Source organism: Oryx dammah, unplaced genomic scaffold (assembly GCF_014754425.2).
Source record: "Oryx dammah isolate SB20612 unplaced genomic scaffold, SCBI_Odam_1.1 HiC_scaffold_25, whole genome shotgun sequence".
Classification (NCBI taxonomy): Eukaryota; Metazoa; Chordata; class Mammalia; order Artiodactyla; family Bovidae; genus Oryx; species Oryx dammah.
In genome coordinates, this window is record NW_024070209.1 from 73763227 (window position 1) to 73782976 (window position 19750).

General features: G+C 36.0%; 1 protein-coding gene across 8 annotated transcripts in view; it reads right to left on the reverse strand.

The window, feature by feature from the left end:
• NCOA1 (nuclear receptor coactivator 1) overlaps positions 1 to 19750 on the reverse strand; it is a 220965-nt gene that overhangs the window by 104779 nt on the left and 96436 nt on the right. For all 8 annotated transcript variants that reach the window (XM_040224480.1, XM_040224484.1, XM_040224483.1 and 5 more), the window contains one exon: positions 5243 to 5403. The gene's annotated coding sequence lies outside the window, so the exon portion shown is untranslated. The remainder of the gene's footprint in view (positions 1 to 5242; positions 5404 to 19750) is intronic.

Sequence of the window (19750 nt, forward strand, 5' to 3'; positions counted from 1 at the left end):
GCCTTACTGAGAAAGTATTGAAGTGTGTGTGCTCAGTCGTGTACAACTTTGCAACCCCATGGGCTGTAGTCCACCAGGCTCCTTTGTCCCTGGAATTCTCCAGGCAAGAATACTGGAGTAAATTTCAATTTCCTTCTCCAGAGGATCTTCCCAAACCAGGGATGAAACCTGGGTCTCCTGCACTACAGATTTTTTACTGTCTGAGCCACCAGGGAAGCCCTAAGAAGATTAGATGTGAGCAAAGAGTCCAGGGAGGTGAGGAAGAGAGAATGACATCTGGAGGAAGAGTGCTCCTGGCAGGGGAAGGGCTGTACAGCCTGAAGGGTGGAACGTAACTATACTTTTTGAAAAATATGAAAGAGATCGGTGTGGGTAAAACTGGGGAGTGAGAAGCGGGAGGCAAGGCTGCATCATGTAAGGTCTTGGCTTAAACCATTTTAAAGACTTCAGCTTTACTCTGAGTGAACCAGCCAATCATTGGAGGGTTAAGAACAGAGGAGTAACAAGGTCTGATTTTCATTCTAAGACTTCTTGCATGAAGGGCAAGCATAATCTTTCTGATCTCAGGGACTTGCTATCTAAATAAGTTTCTAGCTGCTAAATGTACATTTCCATTTGGATATTCCACTGTCACCTCAAATTCAACATGTATAAACATAATGGACTTTTAAGTTCAGGGTTTCTATTAATGATAAATAAATGAGATGAGCTGCATTATGGATTAATGTCATCAGAGGAAAACATTTATTAAACCTCCCGTGGCGGGGGAGAGGAAAATTCTATAGGACAAGGAAAATAATTACAATTGAAGGTAGACAACCTCAATGCAAAGATAAATATACCAGACTTGAAACCACAACCACAACAAAAAAAGATGTTGAAAGACCATTCTCAAACACAAAACAAGAATAATCAGTTAAGTGACATATTATTTTAATGAATAAGACGGCTAACATCTTTTCCTGTGAAAAGTCACAGGAACATAAATGAGGTTAACCAGATATCACAGAAGTAAAGAAGTCACTGAATTTTATTTTTACATAGAAATAAAATATATTTCAAAATTAAAACAAAAAAGAAATCATGTGATAAATTAATAATAATGAAGAATTATCAACTCTAAACTTTTCAACAAAAGTAGAAATACAAGAGAGAAGCCAATGATGAACAAGAAAGAAAAATGAAGGAATTTAGAGTCTGCTAAAATCCAAGAGTTTGCTAACTCTTACTTAAAGCTCAGTTTTACTTAGCTACTCATCTTCTCTGTTACTTAAGACATTAGGTTCTACCTATCTAAGAATTAACCTATCTGAATTCTACAGGCTCTCAAAATACTCCTGGGCATGTATTTCTTATGCTCATATGCTGTAAAATAATTCTCTTGCTTGTCGCCTCTTCTAGACTGTGAACTCAAAAAAAAAAATTACTAGATCTTTTTACTGTATATCCAATATGTAACATAATGTCTAAAAGTTACAGAAGCCAAAACAGGTGATAAAATAAAAGTGAGTTATTTTACTAATATGACATTTAAATTTTTTAAAGAATGTTTAAGATTTTTTTACAATTAATATTTTCTGAAATCTTTCCTAATGCTTTGGAATTCTTTTCTATAACTGAGAAATTGAGCTTTCTTGAAATCCTCTTTCCCCTGTTTTCAGTGGGGAAAAAAAAGAAACTATCTTTTTGGTCTAGAAATTTGAGAATATCTTTTCTAATTCTAAAAAGGTTAATAAGATCTATTTTGAAGAAACCTTCTACAATATTTTACAGTACAAGAGAGACACAAAGACACGTTGTATTTACACAACTGTAAATATAAGCAATACAATCTCATAGTTTGTACAATTCTGAGCAACAAATAAATCTAGATTTGAAATAGATTCCCCATACCATGCTACTACTGGCTACAGACTGACATCTGCTAAATTTATCTGAAATTCTGGGGCTGAGGAAACATCAGACAACAATTCAACAGCAATTCAATATCTGGCCTACCAAAATAAGAGCCAATAGTAAGAAGCTATGAGAAAGTCACCAACAATTTGCTGATGATATGATTCTGGTATTAACTACTTTCTATTTACAAAACACAATAAACAGATAGTGGAATGCAAAACCTCTGATGAGTGAAAACTTTTATAGCTGTTCTATTTGTGGAATGGCTTTGTATCTGGCAGTAGGGAACTTAAACAAGGTTCATTAAGAAAAGAAATGCTGGTTTCAGGAAGCCAATTTACATATCACCTTTTATAAAAGGAGGTATGGTTTCTAACTAAAAGTATCCTGTTGATTTAAAAAGAGTTGCTAAGTTATACACAATCTCATGCACTCTCTAGAAAGCAGTTTTAGAAACCAGAAACCACATCTACCTCTGTTCAAACGGACTAGACTAAGCCAAATAGATGAGGCTGAAGAAATAGGTCAGTGCTTTATATTTCAGTTGAATTATAGATTTCTACATATGAAATTGTCACTCATCTCCCAGATGAAGCTGAGGATTGCATAATCTGAAAAATAACAACTAATTAATAAGCAACGCTAACAATGTACTTTAAAATGCTATCAAGCAGTTAGCACAGAGCATAGACATGAAGGGACACTAAGTTAAACTTCTCCCAGATGGTAAAGAATCTGCCTGCAATGCAGGAGACCTTCAATCCAGGGTTGGATTTTGGGGTTGGGAAGATCCCCTCTGATGAAAGGAATGGCTGCCCCCTCCAGTATTCTTGCCTGGAGAATTCCATGGACAGAGGAGCCTGGTGGGCTACAGTTCATGGGGTCGAAAAGTCAGACATGACTGAGCAACTAACGCTTTCACTTTCCTTCAGCTGATAATATCACACAGGAAAAATCATGATAAATAGAGAGTTCCTGCATTGGGTAACTGCCATAAAGAATGTTTCTCAAACTGGAGTCCTCAAATACCTAAGATCTTTAAAAAAGTTTTCACTTTTGTCTTTTTATTTCAATGACAATTAAATTCTTTCTCATGTGATAAAAAACAGATGGGGATTTCAGGACTTCTATTGCCCTTTTTATGGCTGAGTAATTTCACATGTTTGGATACAGCACATTTTGTGTACCTACTCATCAAATGATGGCCACTTAGGTTTTCCATTATTAGGGCTATTAAACAACAATGCTACTATGAACGTTTATGCGCAAATTTTTGTGTGAACATGGTTTCAGTTCTCTCAGATATGAAACTACTAGGTCATATTTTATTGATAACTCTCTAACTTTTTGAGGAACTGTCAAACTGTCTTCCACAGTGGCTATACCACATTAAATTCTCACCAGCAATGCCCAAGTGTCTAATTTTTCCACATCCTCACCAAAAATTTTTATTTTCTGTTTATTTTATTTTAATTATAGTCACCCTGGTGTGTGTGAAATGGTATTTCAATATAGTTTTGTTTTACATTTCCCTAATTACTAGTGGGGGCTTCCCTGGTGGCTAAATGGCAAAGAATCTACCTGCCAATTTAAGAGACATGGGTTTGATCCCTGGGTCAGAAGATCCCCTGGAGAAGGAAATGGCAACCCACTCCAATGGGTTCTTGCCTGGAAAACTCCATTAATAGAGGAGCCTGGTGGGCTACAGCCAACGGGGTTAAAAAGAGTCAGACATGACTTAGCAACTAAACAACAACTGTTAATGACTAACCATCTTCTCATATGCTTACTGGCCATCTGCATATCTTTGAGGAAATTTTTATTCAAATCCTTTGCCTATTTTTAAATTTGGTTGTGTTTTTTTAAGTCATAAGAGTTCTTTATATTCATGTCTAGATCCTAATCTGATATATGATTTGCAATTATTTTCTTCCATTCTGTGAATTATCTTTTCATTTTCTTTATAGTAACTTTTTAAAAAGTTAAATTTATTTTTAGTTGAGGATAACTGCTTTACAATATTGCATTGGTTTCTGCCAAACTGTGGTTAACTTTCAATGACCTAAAGTTTTCAGTTTTGACGAAATCCGACTTATCTACTTTTACTTCTTTGTTTAATAAATACAATGTCTGGGTTTCCTTTACTAATGGCTATTTTTCCTGTGTATGGGTCATACTTTTTTATTTCCATGTATGTCTAATTATTTGTTAAAAAAAAAAAAAAACAGATATTTTAAAGCTAATGACTGAACAGGGACGTCCTTAAACATCTGGAAACAAAAATTCTCTCTGAACCCACAAACCAGGAACCAAAACTCAGATGGTGGTTATCCCTGGCTCAGAAAAGAGTCCTGGCTTCTTAAGCCTCTGTCATAAACAACGTGCCCATATCTTAATCTTTATGGCCATGAATAAACAGCAAAAGCAAAGAAACAGAGTCTTTGAATCAGACTCATTTTATCTTGTTTCATTTATTCTATTAACTATCAGACTTTTAAAATTGCTTTTTATAAAACAAAATTCTGTGCACATTCTTTAAATTTATTACACTAATAATGAAGACATTATCAAGGACTTGGCAACTTAACTTCTAAAAATATATAATGTTTGAAACAATGTATTTAACAAATTTATGTTTACCACTAAAAGTTTATTCTAAGTATCAAGAAACAATGTTTCCAACCTTTGCATTTTTTTCCTAGATGGAAAAGAATAAGTTTGGGGAAAGCATAAAAAAGTATTTTTTGGTTTTCTATTAGCAAATAGATAAGAAAACAAAATAAGTTTTAAACCCAATACTTTAAATTCCTCATACTTAATTTAAAATTTAATTTTTTAACATAAAAATAAATACAAATGCATTTGCCTTGTGGAAATACTCTAGGAAAAACAGTCAGCAGATGCAACACGTTCATAGTAGCTATCTCATTAAAACAATTTGGCAAAAATACCCTCAAATACCTTCAACGTTTCCTTGTAGATCTGTAAAACTAGATGATTCCAGTTATCTTAAAAGGGCATGGGGTAATTGTAGATACACTGTACATGTCTTCCAAAAATCAGCTTCACATTGTTCTAACTTGTGAAAAATACATTGGCATTAAAAAAAAAAAAAAGATTAAAATCAGCCTTCCTGACTACAGCTATCTTTAAACAAAAAAATAAGTATCTGATATTTACTTGCATGTGCACAGTAGAACAGTTTATAGTAAACTAGCAAAAAGGCAACAGCTTTTAAAAAATTAAGTTATGGTCATATAGACAAAAATTAAGTGACAAAAATGGCAATGTCTGTCTCTTTCCATGAAACAAAGTTCTTTAAAAACAGAGTTACAGTTCCTACCTGGGAGACTTCTTTGTTCATAATGAGTCCTCAAAACAGATATGGTCAAATATGGTGCTCTGTAGGGTAGTTTCCAGTGGAACGGGGGAATACTCTTTTCCAGAGATGGCTCTAGTAAGTCTCTTCACTCTTACCTAATTTAAGGCCAGTTATGCAAACAACTAAAACAAAGGAGAAGGAAAAAAATAAAAGCAGAAGGGAGGTTAGATCGTTATTTTATTTTCTAAGAAATAATAAAGGTCAGAAATGTTAAGTTAAAAAAAAAAAAGACACAACTTTTCAGGCCAAATGGAAAAATACTTGCAAAAGACAATGGATGAATATCTGATTTCACAACTGAAGTCCTTCTGGTAACTAAATATATATTCCTATTTAAGACTGCTGCTTAAGTAATACATAATTGCATTCTGCCCTTAATGTTCTGAGAGGCCCATTTATATGTCTTTTAAAAAAAGTTTTCCGGCTGCATTTGTATGTTTATCTTTCTTTCTACCTATAAATTCTGATTTCTAATGTTTTCAGTTTGCATTTAATTCTTTAATTTTTGTAACACTTCCCATTATATACTAAAGTTACTATGGTATTTTACTTTCAAATCTTTTATTGAAAAAGTGTACAAACTTTTTATATTCATAATACCTAAAAATAAACTTCACTGACTTCTGTTTCCAGTAAGGATGAATGATCTTGTATTGGACTAACTTGCCCACAGATAACAATGGACAAAAAAATCTGGACAAAATAAAATTTATTCAAAGACACGGAAAAGTTACCAAAAGCAGGCAGAAATGTGGGACATTTGATAACTGAAAGAAAGGAATAATACTGAATAAGATCTATACTCATAGAGAACTCTTCCCAGTGTACCCCTAAGTACTACAGGGAGGCTAGACCTAAGGGAAAAAACCACTGTCTCTTTGGCTTGAAGCATTGGAGAATGTAGTTCAGAGCTGACAGAATGCTTGATAATAAGAGGAGAAAATCATGGTAAGAAGGGCAGCGGAGCAAGGGGGTAGGGTACCTTAAATCTGTGTACAAATGTTCCTTAAATCCTTGGTTGATCCTCTGAACTGCTCATGCACAGGGAGACTCCAAGTAGCTCCCTACAACCATACCACAACTGAGATTCCCTTTTGCTGTTTATAATCACACACTCCTTACTCCCTTTTTCTTAACTCCTTAGTAACCACTTATCTCCCCCCATTTCTATAATTTTGTCACTTTGAGAATATTATAAAAATTGAATCAATTCCATACTTGAATCAAGAATGGAAATATTTTGTAATGCCTTTTTCACTCAGTATAATGCCCTTGATATCCAATTTGTTGCATATGAAAATTGTGTTGCTTTTTATTGCTCCATGGTTTGAAGGTACCAGAGTTTCTTTTTCACCATTCACTGTTGAGGTACATTTGGGTTGTTTTCAATTTGGGGCTATTATGAATAAAGCTGCTATAAATACTTGTGTACAGGTTTCTGTGTGAATATGTTTTCATTCTTCTGGGATAAACATCGAGAATTGCAACTGGATTGTTCAGTAAGTGTGTATTTACTAGCCAGTAATTTAGTTGCCTACTAGAACAAAAATCAATACTCTTCAGAAAAAAATAACAATCCACAATAGTATCCACAACATCCAGTAGAGAATAAAAAAATTACTAAACATGCAAAGAAACTAGAAATTACAATTCAAAATCAGGGTAACAAAAGTCAGTTGAAATTAGCTGATAAGGATGTTAAAGCAATTATTATGAGTATGTTCAAGATGTTATAATAAGTTAACAGACGGGAAATACTGGGAGCAAATGGAAACTATAAAACAGAAGTAAATGGAAATTGAAGAACTAGTTCAACATTGAAAGTTTTCAATTCACTGGACAAGCTTAACAGTAGATTTGTGATGGCACAAAAATAAGTTGGTGAACTTGAAGTCAAAACAATACCAAATATGAAGACTGGACAACTGAAAAAATTTAAAACCAAAAGCTGATGTTTTGAAAAGATAAAAAAAAATTATTAATATTTGAGGTAAGCCTAAGTAAATCCTTTCTCAGGGGTTCACTAAGACTCAACAGCATTAAGATGTAAATTCTCGTCCAAATTAATTCATATACTCAAAAATAAAATTAGTTGTTTAGATTTTGCATATCTAGTGCATTTTATGATCAAAGAATATAAATCTATTTTTGTTTTATTATATATTTATAATGGAGGTTTTAAATGCTTGAGGCTTTTGCTCTTTAAATAAAGACTTTATTTTCTCTTAATCATGATTTCCCCCAATGATGAATTCCAGATTAAAGTGGAATGTCTATCTAATGTTAGAAAATTGGATGATTCTATGACTGGATCCAAAAGTGCTTACCTCTTATAGTCCCTCTAAATTAAACTAAGTGCTTTTCATATTTTCAAGATTTTTTTCCTTCTTTCCTTGATTTAAATGCACAATTTGAAAATGCAAAGAAACTTGGACTGGCTCTTCACATTGACACAGTTTAAACTATTAAAGAAAGGAATTTATAGGTAGGTTAGTCCAATTTACATTGTACTTAGTTGGGTTTTTCTCACTGTCTGCTAAGTCACTTCAGTCGTATCCTACTCTGTGCGACCCCATAGATGGCAGCCCATGAGGCTCTGCCATCCCTGGGATTCTCCAGGCAAGAACACTGGAGTGGGTTGCATTTCCTTCTCCAATGCATGAAAGTGAAAAGTGAAAGTGAAGTCACCCAGTCATGTCTGACTCTTAGCGACCTCATGGACTGCAGCCCATCAGGCTCCTTTGTCCGTGGGATTTTCCAGGCAAGAACACTGAAGTGGGGTGCCATTGCCTTCTCTGATTGCTCACTGTATATATCTAGCTTATTTGTATTTGTAATCAACAGTGCTATAAAATATTTCTTGGATGATAAGATTCCTCATGATTACTACTTTGTGTTCTTTCATCTTTGGAACAATGTATCTTTGAATTTCCCTAGGTAAATCTGCGTAAGAATTGGAAAGTAGTAATTGAATATAGCAAAGACAGTATTTTTTCATCTAGTCAACCACAAACCCAGGTTCTGTCATTTTCTGCCTTTCAAGGAAGAGCACTCCTCAAAATCATTTGTGTAGTTAACACTGCAGATAAAATCTTTGTGAAATAACGCCACTGTCTTCCATAAAACCTGCGAGTTTTTACAGGTACTTTTTTAAAACCAGGCAGTAACTGAAGCCAGATGGATCCTGCTAATGACTGAGGGTCCTGATGACTCATGGCCAAACAAGTGAGGGGATACAGAAACAATGCTGAAAAGGGAGGCTGAGCATACTCACTCAGAGACTGCATGAAGACAGAAAAGCACAAGATAAATCCATACTCCAAAAAGATATGTATACAATGAGAAGCAAAAAATATGAAAACCAAGAGATAGGTAATACACTGAGAACCAAAAAACACAGGAGGAATATGAATGAATAGGGAGAAAAAGAGTACTGCTGATGATCTGATGTTTGTTATTATGAAATTAATTAGCTTACTGTTCTTAAAACGTATCTCTCTTGTATTTATTATCTATTATCTGTGCTATCCAGAGTTCAGTATTTTAAGTCTTTTCTCACCCCCAGGAGCCCAAAGCAGGAGATCTGATATGGATGGTACAAACTCCTTATAGACCCTCGTGCCTGGAGGCTTCCCATTACTTGTTCCAATTCTCTCCTTACGGATAAGGCCTTTTTCTGTCTTCATTATCTGCTTCCAATTCTGCCACAAGTTCTGGCTAGTGCAGCACCTCAATTCCTTTTATTTTGTTTAATAAATTATTCAGTTTAATCTGCTAAATTCAATCTGATTTAAGAATCACATGAGGAAACAAGGTGATAGAAAAGTACCTATAATGCAATTAATATATAGAAAGAGTAAAAAAAGGACATCTATAAAACACTTTTCTTCCTTTGTTACTTTGGAGTCAGGCACAGGTACAGGGCCAGAATTTTTAAATATAGAGAGAAACAGAACAAAGGAATATCTATGGATCTACCACCCAGAAGTAACAACAGTAAACATTTTTGATGCATTTTAATGAAGTATTATCAATAAATCAGAAGTCCCTAAACTCATACAAAGCCTATTCCCCTTCCTTTTGATAGAGATAACCACTGGCATAAATTTAATATAAATCTTCTGGTCAAATTTTTTCTATCCATCCATAAACAATATACACTGATGTTTTATGCTTTAAAATATACATGCTTAAACTGTATACTATATATATTAAAATTACAATGTTTATAAGGTACTTTAATAAAATCAGTGCAGATTGAAGGTTGTCTCTATCATAAAGTTACTTTAACTTTTCTTTGTGATATACTTTTTGATGAGGAGAGAAAGGGATAATGTTAGCCAAAATTCCCAGTGTGCTGGGATTAATAGCTTAGTTTAGCTATGCTGTCATCCAATAATAGGTTGTTATAAATAAACCATTAACATTAGTGGCAATTATAAATTATTTTGGTTACAAGTAGTTAAGATTCCAAAGTTCTATCTGTGTTCTTATTAATTCTACCTCAAATAAACTTTAAGAAGTAAAAGGGCACCTAAAAAACTGTGTGAAGAAATAAGTGTTTTTCCTTGGGATGGATCGAAAGAATTCTTTTGTGAAAGAATGAAGAAAAAAAATGATGCCACCAACTTTCCTATTGGTAATGACACAAAAATCATACTCTCCAAACCAAAGACAAAAACGATCTAAATGAAATTTGAAATCAAGTCATCCATAACAGTTTTTAAATGTCTATAAAGTTTATTGACTTCTCTACAGTATATAGTTGTCTTTTCTTATTAACGCTGTTAAGAGAAGGCCTAAAAGAAAATCAAGACTTTAAAAATAGAACTATTCTTAATAGAATGACAATATTTGATTATTTTGTCTTGTTAATCTTCAATTTTTAGAAGACTGACTTCATTGTTGTTATGATTACAAAATGCGTTTATGAAAATCTTGCCATTTCTCTCCAGAAAAGTACTTATTTCTTCACACAATTTTTGGGGTGTCTTAAAAATCTGGGTAAATGCATAGTTATTGTTAGAACATAAAACTGCATTATGTTGGAAATATAGGTAAAATGTCATTTCTTGGTAAGAACAAGAGTTCCAAAGGGACAGAGCTGGGAAACAAATCTTGGTAAATGGCAAGTATTCTACAGTGAATCAGCACTACAGAGAATGACCGTAGGGAAATTTTTCATACACATGTGCAACAAGAGACGTGAAGAAAAATATTCATGTTAGCAATGTTTATGAGAGCAAAAAATAGGAATAATCCAGGTGCACATCAATAACAGCATGGATTAGCAAAGCCTAGTATATTGCCACACTAAAATCTCACACTAGTTAAATAAACTGACCAAGATCTAGCGATTCACATCTGCCTACAGGCAACCACAGTCCCTTCTGAAAATCCAGGTGGTTCAGTTCAGTTCAGTCGTGTCTGACTCTGCAACCCCATGGACTGCAGCATGCCAGGCTCCCTGTCCATCACTAACTCTTGGAGTTTACCCAAACTCACCTGATGCTGGGAAAGATTAAAGGTGGAAGGAGAAGGGGACAACAGAGGATGAGATGGTTGGATGGCATCACTGACTTAGTGGACATGAGTTTGGGTAAACTCCAAGTCAGTGATGCCATCCAACCATCTCATCCTCTGTTGTCCCCTTCTCCTTCCACCTTCAATCCTTCCCAGCATCAGGGTCTTTTCCAATGAGTCAGTTCTTCATATCAGGTGTCCAAAGTATTGGAGTTTCAGCTTCAACATCAGTCCTTCCAATGAACACTAAGGACTGATTTCCTTTAGGATGGACGAGTTGGATCTTCTTGCAGTCCAAGAGTCGTCTCCAACACCACAGTTCAAAAGCATCAATTCTTCGGCACTCAGCTTTCTTTATAGTACAACTCTCACATCCATACATGACTACTGGAAACACTATAGCTTTGACTAGACAGACCTTTGTTGGCAAAGTAATGTCTCTGCTTTTGAATATGCTATCTAGGTTAGTCATAACTTTCCTTCCAAGGAATAAGCATCTTTTAATTTCATGGCTGCAGTCACCATCTGCAGTGATTTTGGAGCCCCAAAATATAAAGTCTGACATGGTTTCCACTGTTTCCCCATCTATTTCCCATAAAGTGATGGGACCAGATGCCATGATCTTCGTTTCTGAATGTTGAGCTTTAAGCCAACTTTTTCACTCTCCTCTTTCACTTTCATCAAGAGGCTCTTTAGTTCTTTACTTTCTGCCATAAGGATGGTGTCATCTGCATATCTGAGGTTATTGATATTTCTCCTGGCAATCTTGATTCCAGCTTGTGCTTCTTCCAGCCCAGTGTTTCTCATGATGTACTCTGCGTATAAGTTAAATAAGCAGGGTGACAATATACAGCCTTGACGTACTCCTTTTCCTACTTGGAACCAGTCTGTTGTTCCATGTCCAGTTTTAACGGTTGCTTCCTGACCTGCATACAGGTTTCTCAAGAGGCGGGTCAGGTGGTCTGGTATTCCCATCTCTTTCAGAATTTTCCACAGTTTATTGTGATCCACACAGTCAAAGGCTTTGGCATAGTCAATAAAGCAGAAGTACATGTTTTTCTGGAGCTCTCTTGCTTTTTCGATGATCCAGCAGATGTTGGCAATTTGATCTCTGGTTCCTCTGCCTTTTCTAAAACCAGCTTGAACATCTGGAAATTCTCAGTTCACGTATTGCTGAAGCCTGGTTTAGAGAATTTTGAGCATTACTTTACTAGTGTGTGAGTTGAGTGCAATTGTGTGGTAGTTTGAGCATTCTTTGGCATTGCTTTTCTTAGGAACTGGAATGAAAATGGACCTTTTCCAGTCCTGTGGCCACTGCTGAGTCTTCCAAATTTGCTGGCATATTGAGTGCAACACTTTCACAGCATCATCTTTTAGGATTTGAAATAGCTCAACTGGAATTCCATCACCTCCACAAGCTTTATTCGTAGTGATGCTTCCTAAGGCCCATTTGACTTCACATTCCAGGATGTCTGGCTCTAAGTGCGTGATCACACCATCGTGATTATCTGGGTCGTGAAGATCTTTTTTGTACAGTTTTTCCGCGTATTCTTGCCACCTCGTCTTAATATCTTCTGCTTCTGTTAGGTCCATACCATTTCTGTCCTTGATTGAGCCCATCTTTGCATGAAATGTTCCCTTGGTATCTCTCATTTTCTGGAAGAGATCTTTAGTCTTTTCCATTCAATTGTTTTCCTCTATTCCTTTGCACTGATCACTGAGGAAGGCTCTCATCTCTCCTTGCTATTCTTTGGAACTCTGCATTCAAATTGGGATATCTTTCCTTTTCACTTCTCTTCTTTTCACAGCTATCTGTAAGGCCTCCTCAGACAGCCATTTTGCTTTTTTGCATTTCTTTTAATTGGGGATGGCCTTGATCCCTGTCTCCTGTACAATGTAACAAACCTCCATCCATAGTTCATCAGGTACTTTATCAGAACTAGTCCTTAAGTCTATTGCTCACTTCCACTGTATAATCGTAATAGATTTGATTTAGGTCATACCTGGATGGTATAGTGGTTTTCCCTACTTTCGTCAATTTAAGTCTAAATTTGGCAATAAGGAGTTCATGATCTGAACCACAATCAGCTACTGTTTTTGCTGACTGTATAGAGCTTCTCCATCTTTGGCTGCAAAGAATATAATCAATCCGATTTTGGTGTTGACCATCTGGTGATGTCCATGTGTAGAGTATTCTCTTGTGTTGTTGGAAAAGGGTGTTTGCTATGACCAGTGTGTTCTCTTGGAAAAACTCTATTAGCCTTTGCCCTGCTTCATTCTATACTCCAAGGCCAAATTTGCCTGTTACTTCAGGTATTTCTTGACTTCCTACTTTTGCATCTCAGTCCCCTATAATGAAAAGGGCATCTTTTTTGGGTGTTAGTTCTAAAAGGTCTTGTAGGTCTTCATAGAACCGTTCAAATTCAGCTTCTTCAGCATTACTGGTTGGGGCATAGACTTGGATTACCGTGATATTGAATGGTTTGCCTTAGAAACAAACAGTAGTAATAAAGCATTATCAAGTATGGGCTCTGGAGCCCAACTCCACCATTACCAACTTCCTGACCTTAACCTCTCCATGCATCAGTTCCCACAACTACAAAAACCAGGATAATATTTGTACCTACTCAGGTTAGGAAGCAACAGTTAGAACTGGACATGGAACAACAGACTGGTTCCAAATAGGAAAAGGAGTACGTCAAGGCTCTATATTGTCACCGTGCTTATTTAACTTCTATGCAGAGTACATCATGAGAAACGCTGGACTAGAAGAAACACAAGCTGGAATCAAGACTGCCAGAAGAAATATCAATAACCTCAGATATGCAGATGACACCACCCTTATGGCAGAAAGTGAGGAGGAACTAAAAAGCCTCTTGATGAAAGTGAAAGAGGAGAGTGAAAAAGTTGGCTTAAAGCTCAACATTCAGAAAACGAAGATCATGGCATCCGGTCCCATAACTTCATGGGAAATAGATGGGGAAACAGTGGAAACAGTGTCAGACTTTATTTTTGGGGGCTCCAAAATCACTGCAGATGGTGACTGCAGCCATGAAATTAAAAGACACTTACTCCTTGGAAGAAAAGTTATGACCAACCTAGACAGCATATTCAAAAGCAGAGACATTATTTTGCTGACTAAGGTCCGCCTAGTCAAGGCTATGGTTTTTCCAGTAGTCATGTATGGATGTGAGAGTTGGACTGTGAAGAAGGCTGAGCACCGAAGAATTGATGCTTTTGAACTATGGTGTTGGAGAAGACTCTTGAGAGTCCCTTGGACTGCAAGGAGATCCAACCAGTCCATTCTGAAGGAGATCAGCCCTGGGATTTCTTTGGAAGGAATGGTGCTAAAGCTGAAACTCCAGTACTTTGGCCACCTCATGCAAAGAGCTGACTCATTGGAAAAGACTTTGATGCTGGGAGGGATTGGGGGCAGGAGGAGAAGGGGACGACAGAGGATGAGATGGCTGGATGGCATCATTGACTCGATGGACGTGAATCTGAGTGAACTCCGGGAGTTGATGATGGACAAGGAGGCCTGGCGTGCTGCGATTTATGGGGTCGCAAAGAGTTGGACACAACTTAGCGACTGAACTGAACTGAACAGTTGTTCGGAGACTAAACATTTAATGTTGCTGTTGTTTAGTTGTTAAGTCATGTCGGACTCTTTCTGTGATCCCATGGACTGTGGCCAACCAGGCTCTTCAGTCCATGAGATTCTCTAGGCAATAATACTGGAGTGACTTGCCATTTCCTTCTCCCCAGGGATCGTATCTCAACGTATGTTAATTTTGATTACTTGCTCCCCTTAAAAAAGGGCGAAAACACCTTAAAACCAAAATTGCGTGTTTAAACACTCTGCATATCAACTACTAAATCTAAAATATTAATGACTCTTACATCTACTTTTATACTCACATTAAAGAGTTAAATACTGAAAAGTCTATACCAATGGATTTTAATGCTAATAATTCTTATAAATACATCTGTTTTGGAGATAAGCTATTTTCAAAACAATTGCTACCAGAATCTCAGTTATCACCCTTGAAATCTTTTTCACTCTCATACCCTGTGTATGTTACTCACCAAGCCCCATCTGGTCTATTTCAAAAATAAATCATCAATCAACAGACATACAAATCCGACACCCCATTCCTGCTTAGACTCTTTCCATGAAGTTTTATCTCACACACGACAAAACCCAAAACTCACAACACATAGCACGTTACACTAGAGCCACACTAATCTGTCCTTCAATTCCTCTCCATTCCCCAGTCTTTTTCCCCCATTCCACAGCCTTCACTACAACAATCTCTACTGTGAATAATCCCTCCTGTTTTCTTCACCTGCTCAATTCCTTATTCATTGTTCAAGCTTAACTCCAATTCAATTTCTCTTACCCCAGTAATCAAAATCAGCCCTCCATGACAGTTTCAACTTTTTCTTCATAGAATTAAAAAAATATTTGTTTGTGTGATTATGTATACCACTTACCTTCCTCACTAGACTGTAAAACACCAGGTGTACATTTTTAAACTGGCACAGAGTAGGTATACAACATTTTAGAAGTTTAATTTGTGGAATTAGTGAATCTGTTCTAATTCAAGAATGGCAGTCAAGTTGAAAGCTCAAAGAGAATGAGGATCATTAAAGTGGTCAAAGGACATTACAAATCTTTCTAAACAAATTCAAGAAGAGTATGAATGACATGAGGGGGACAAACTAGATTATTAACATAAAGGGTTAGGCAAATGTTTAATGGTGAGAACACAGGGAGGAAAGAAAGATGAAAGTAGTAAAACTGTTAAGATTAGTCTCTACTAATTGGAGAATGCCTATTTCTGTGGCATCATTCTGCAACATAATTTACCTCTCTGCTTTTGTCATACTGCAAGAGAAAACACCAGGTTTTGGAAAGAGTCCATATTCAAAGAGCTAAAAATGAAATGTAACACCTAAACTACAACAATTTAGTTCTTTCCTAAAGTGCAACTCTACTAAAATGGAAGAGTCTGGGGGAGAGAAGATCAAGAAGAGATGAAGATGTAGTAGCTTAATAAGAAACAAGAAAGTCTGAGAAGGAACAAAGATATTTAAAAGCAACTGAGGGGAAGTTCGGAGAAGGCAATGGCAACCCATTCCAGTACTCTTGCCTGGAAAATCCCATGAACAGAGGAGCCTGGTAGGCTGCAGTCCATGGAGTCACCAAGAGTCGGACACAACTGAGCGACTTCACTTTCACTTTTCACTTTCATGCACTGGAGAAGGAAATGGCAACCCACTCCAGTGTTCTTGCCTGGAGAATCCCAGGGGCGGCGGAGCCTGGTGGGCTGCTGTCTATGGGGTTGCACAGAGTTGGACACGACTGAAGCAACTTAGCAGTAGCAGTAGCAGACAGGAAGTCTTGATGGATGATAGAGTGTAAACTACCCCTTTCACTCCAATAAAATCTTTAGGAATGGCTTGATTTTATTCATCACCAAAAAAATAATGTTGGTATTACATTTTTTTATGTTTCTTACTTGTTTTCTACTTTGCAAGAACTCTTGAAAAGAGCTCCAAGGACAGAGAATGGTAGTCTAAGGAAGAACAATTTGTCCCCCAACCATACAATCATATTATGAAAACACATAGGCAGTCAAACTGAATGATAGAGTATTCTATTTCTTATTGAAAAACAACATATTTCTTCAGGTCAACTAACCAATTAGCAAACTGATGGGTCTGGATCCCTATGATCCATTAATATTTCTATTCCAAAATGAAAGGCTATATGCCTAATCTTTGGTAAACTGCCTTTCAAATGAGAGAAGCTGGATAGTCCATTAATGGCAGACAAGAGAGCATGAATAGACGAATGAAAGTCATCACTATCATTATTGGCAAAATTTAAAGTATACATCACACTAATTCCGAATCCAGGGTCATACTAGTTTGTGAAAAGGGTCAAAGAACCTTTGAAAGTTTGGAAAATAATTCTATTTCGGTCTCATGTAAATTCTTTTAAGAAAGTTCACCATGTAATTTTAAGTCTAAAACAAATCCAAGTGAATGCTTTCCAAGAATAAATTAAGGATTACATTTAAAAAGAAATGACTACTTATAATGTAATTATCTCATTTTAATGATGCTTAAAGTAATTAAACAATTTAACAGAGGGAAAAGAATCTATGAAAGGTCCTGTTAACTGTTAACCATAGTAGAAGAGTTTTTAAAATAAAAAAAAACACATTTTGTTTCAATTCCTCTCACGTTTAGATCTAACAAAAGCAATAATGTAATGTAAGTAGTAAGTAACATCAAATTTCTAATCATAATTGAAAAGACAGTACAAAATGTCTACTCTTTCCTGTTTAACCATCTGGAACATGTTAGAGACTCCCTGAAAGCAAGAAAAATCTGCAAGTATAATTACACTCTGGGACTATTAGCATGACATGCTTCAATAAATACTCCTAATAGGATTTGCTGATATAATAATTGGCACTAAAATGGATGGATTTTCTTTATTTGGCTATTTGTTCTTACTGACTAAATACTCAAGAAAACCAATAAATTGTCCCTCCAATAGAAAACAAACAAACAAACAAAAGTCCACCAAGCAAGGACAAAGTGCGGTAGGTTGCAGAGGCAGAACGTAAGGGATGAGCAAAGAGCAAAGATTTGCAAACACCTGGGTTCAATTTTTATTTTCCCTCCCACTGTTTCCCTTTCTTTCTCCCTTCCTCCAACCCCAATCTGGCATGACTATCTGCTCTCTGGTCAGAAGTGACTTGGTTAGGGTTAAAAGAAAATGTTATATGCCATCTTGGAGTTGGTCAAATTCCAGTAGGCTGAAGGCCTTCAGACAATAACAAGGGAAAACATTCAAAACTCACTCTACTCCCGATGGGTTTGGAGATGTAACATTTAGTTACCTAAACTGGAAAGGTTAAGCAAAGGAAGAACCCAACCAACTAAGATGTTCAGGAAGACAGTTCTAGCAGCTGAGCAACAGAGTGAAGGGGGCTGTTGTGATAGACTAGTTCTGATACATTGAGCAGCTGAACCAATGCAGCAACAGTGGGGTTGAATGAGACACTGGACTAAACCAACAAGAGGAGGAGGTGAAAAAGAGAGCCCCAATTGTCAGCATGTATGAATTATGAAAATAATTCATGTTTTCTGTACAAGTCTAGAAAATACAAGTAAATAAAAAGAATAAAATAAAAACCACCAACTGTCTCATCTAGAATTAATGCAAACATTTGTATATCTATTCTACAAATATAGAATACACATGTTATTCTTTATAGTTTTAATGATTAGTGCACATATAAGAGCATCTTTATTCACTAAATTTTAAACATAATTTTATTTATTTTCAGCTGTGCTGGATCTTGGTTGCTGCATGTAGGCTTTCTCTAGTCACAGCAGCAGGGGCTACTCTCTAGTTGTGTTGCTCAGATTTCTCATTGTGATGGCATCTCTTGTCGTAGAGCAAGGACTTACAGACTTCAGTAGTTGAGGCACAGAGGCTTAGTTGCCCCATGGCATGTGGAATCTTCCCTGAGCAGGAATCAAACCCGTGCACCCTGTGTTAGCAGGCAGATTCTTAACCACTGGACCAACAGAAGTCCACTAAATTTTTATACACACAACTTCTCATGTTATTAAAATATTCTTCTACGTTGTCTGTAAAATATTCTTGTGTGTGTGAGAGAGAGAGAGACAGTTTTTAAGCAGAGTGTGGGACTTTAGATTAGTTCCAATTTTTTGCTATTAAAAACAATACTATGATGAGGCATCTTTCTGGCTAAAACTTTACTTTCATTCAGGATTATATTCTCTAAATAAGTCCTACAAACACCAAGTGTCCTGTAATGGGAGTCTAGGTGTATATTAAAGACATTTAGCCAAGACTGAGTTTACAGGAGATAACAGATGTCTGAGAGAGAAGCTAATGAATTTTCAGTTATGTACACATTAATTATGAATATGACACCCAAGTAGATCTGTATAGCTGACTTCCAAAGTAGAGGGATATAAAGGTCTTCAGAATCAATGATATATTGATAATAATGGAATAGATGAGAGGACCAAGAAAAAGTATGAAGAGAGGAGAATGGATTACTCTGGAAACATTCCCATATTTAAAGAAGGGGGCAGTTGCAGCCAGAAGATCAAGTAACAAAAAGAAAGAAAGAAAGAAAATGAATAAAGATAAGAGGAAAACCAGAAGTTGAGAGCAGAGAGACCATAATGTCCAGTTTCAAGAATTATTTTGAACCTGATGAAACAATCACAATCCCTTTGAGGATAACAGCAACACACATCTATCAGATATCACATATTGTTTCACAGTTGCAACAGTAAATCACACTGCATTCCTTCTGATGACCTCTTTTTGTTGTGAATCTGAGTTTATGGTAGATGCTGTGATAAAAAGCAAGCACCATGTGGAAATCAACATGAAACAGGAAATGAGGGTCGCAGTGCCCAAGCTAAGCCCAAGATGTGAGAAGTTATACAGTACTCTCAGATGCACACATCCTATTAGTAAGCAACTGTGGTTATTTAAGAATAAAATTAAAATATTACTTCTTCTTTGAATTCATGTGTATTATTTTTTCAAACAGCTGCTAAGTTGCTAGCACATACATACTTATTAAGTTTTTTGACCAAACTACTTAATAAATGTAGATATTAGGTATTCCTTGGATCTTAGAAATAGTCATTACATCTTTACCAGACCCTTAGTTACATCCATTATACCCTTACTATGAATATATTCAAACTAAGAATCCAAAAAAATGTAGATAGTGAAAGAAAACTTTTATTAACAAATGAATGGAAGATTTATCAATCTGAGTTTATGCTAGGAATAGAAGTATGGAATAGGAATATTCCAAAGATATTATAAATATTTTTCACAAATAATTCATAAATATTATTCACAAAATTAAC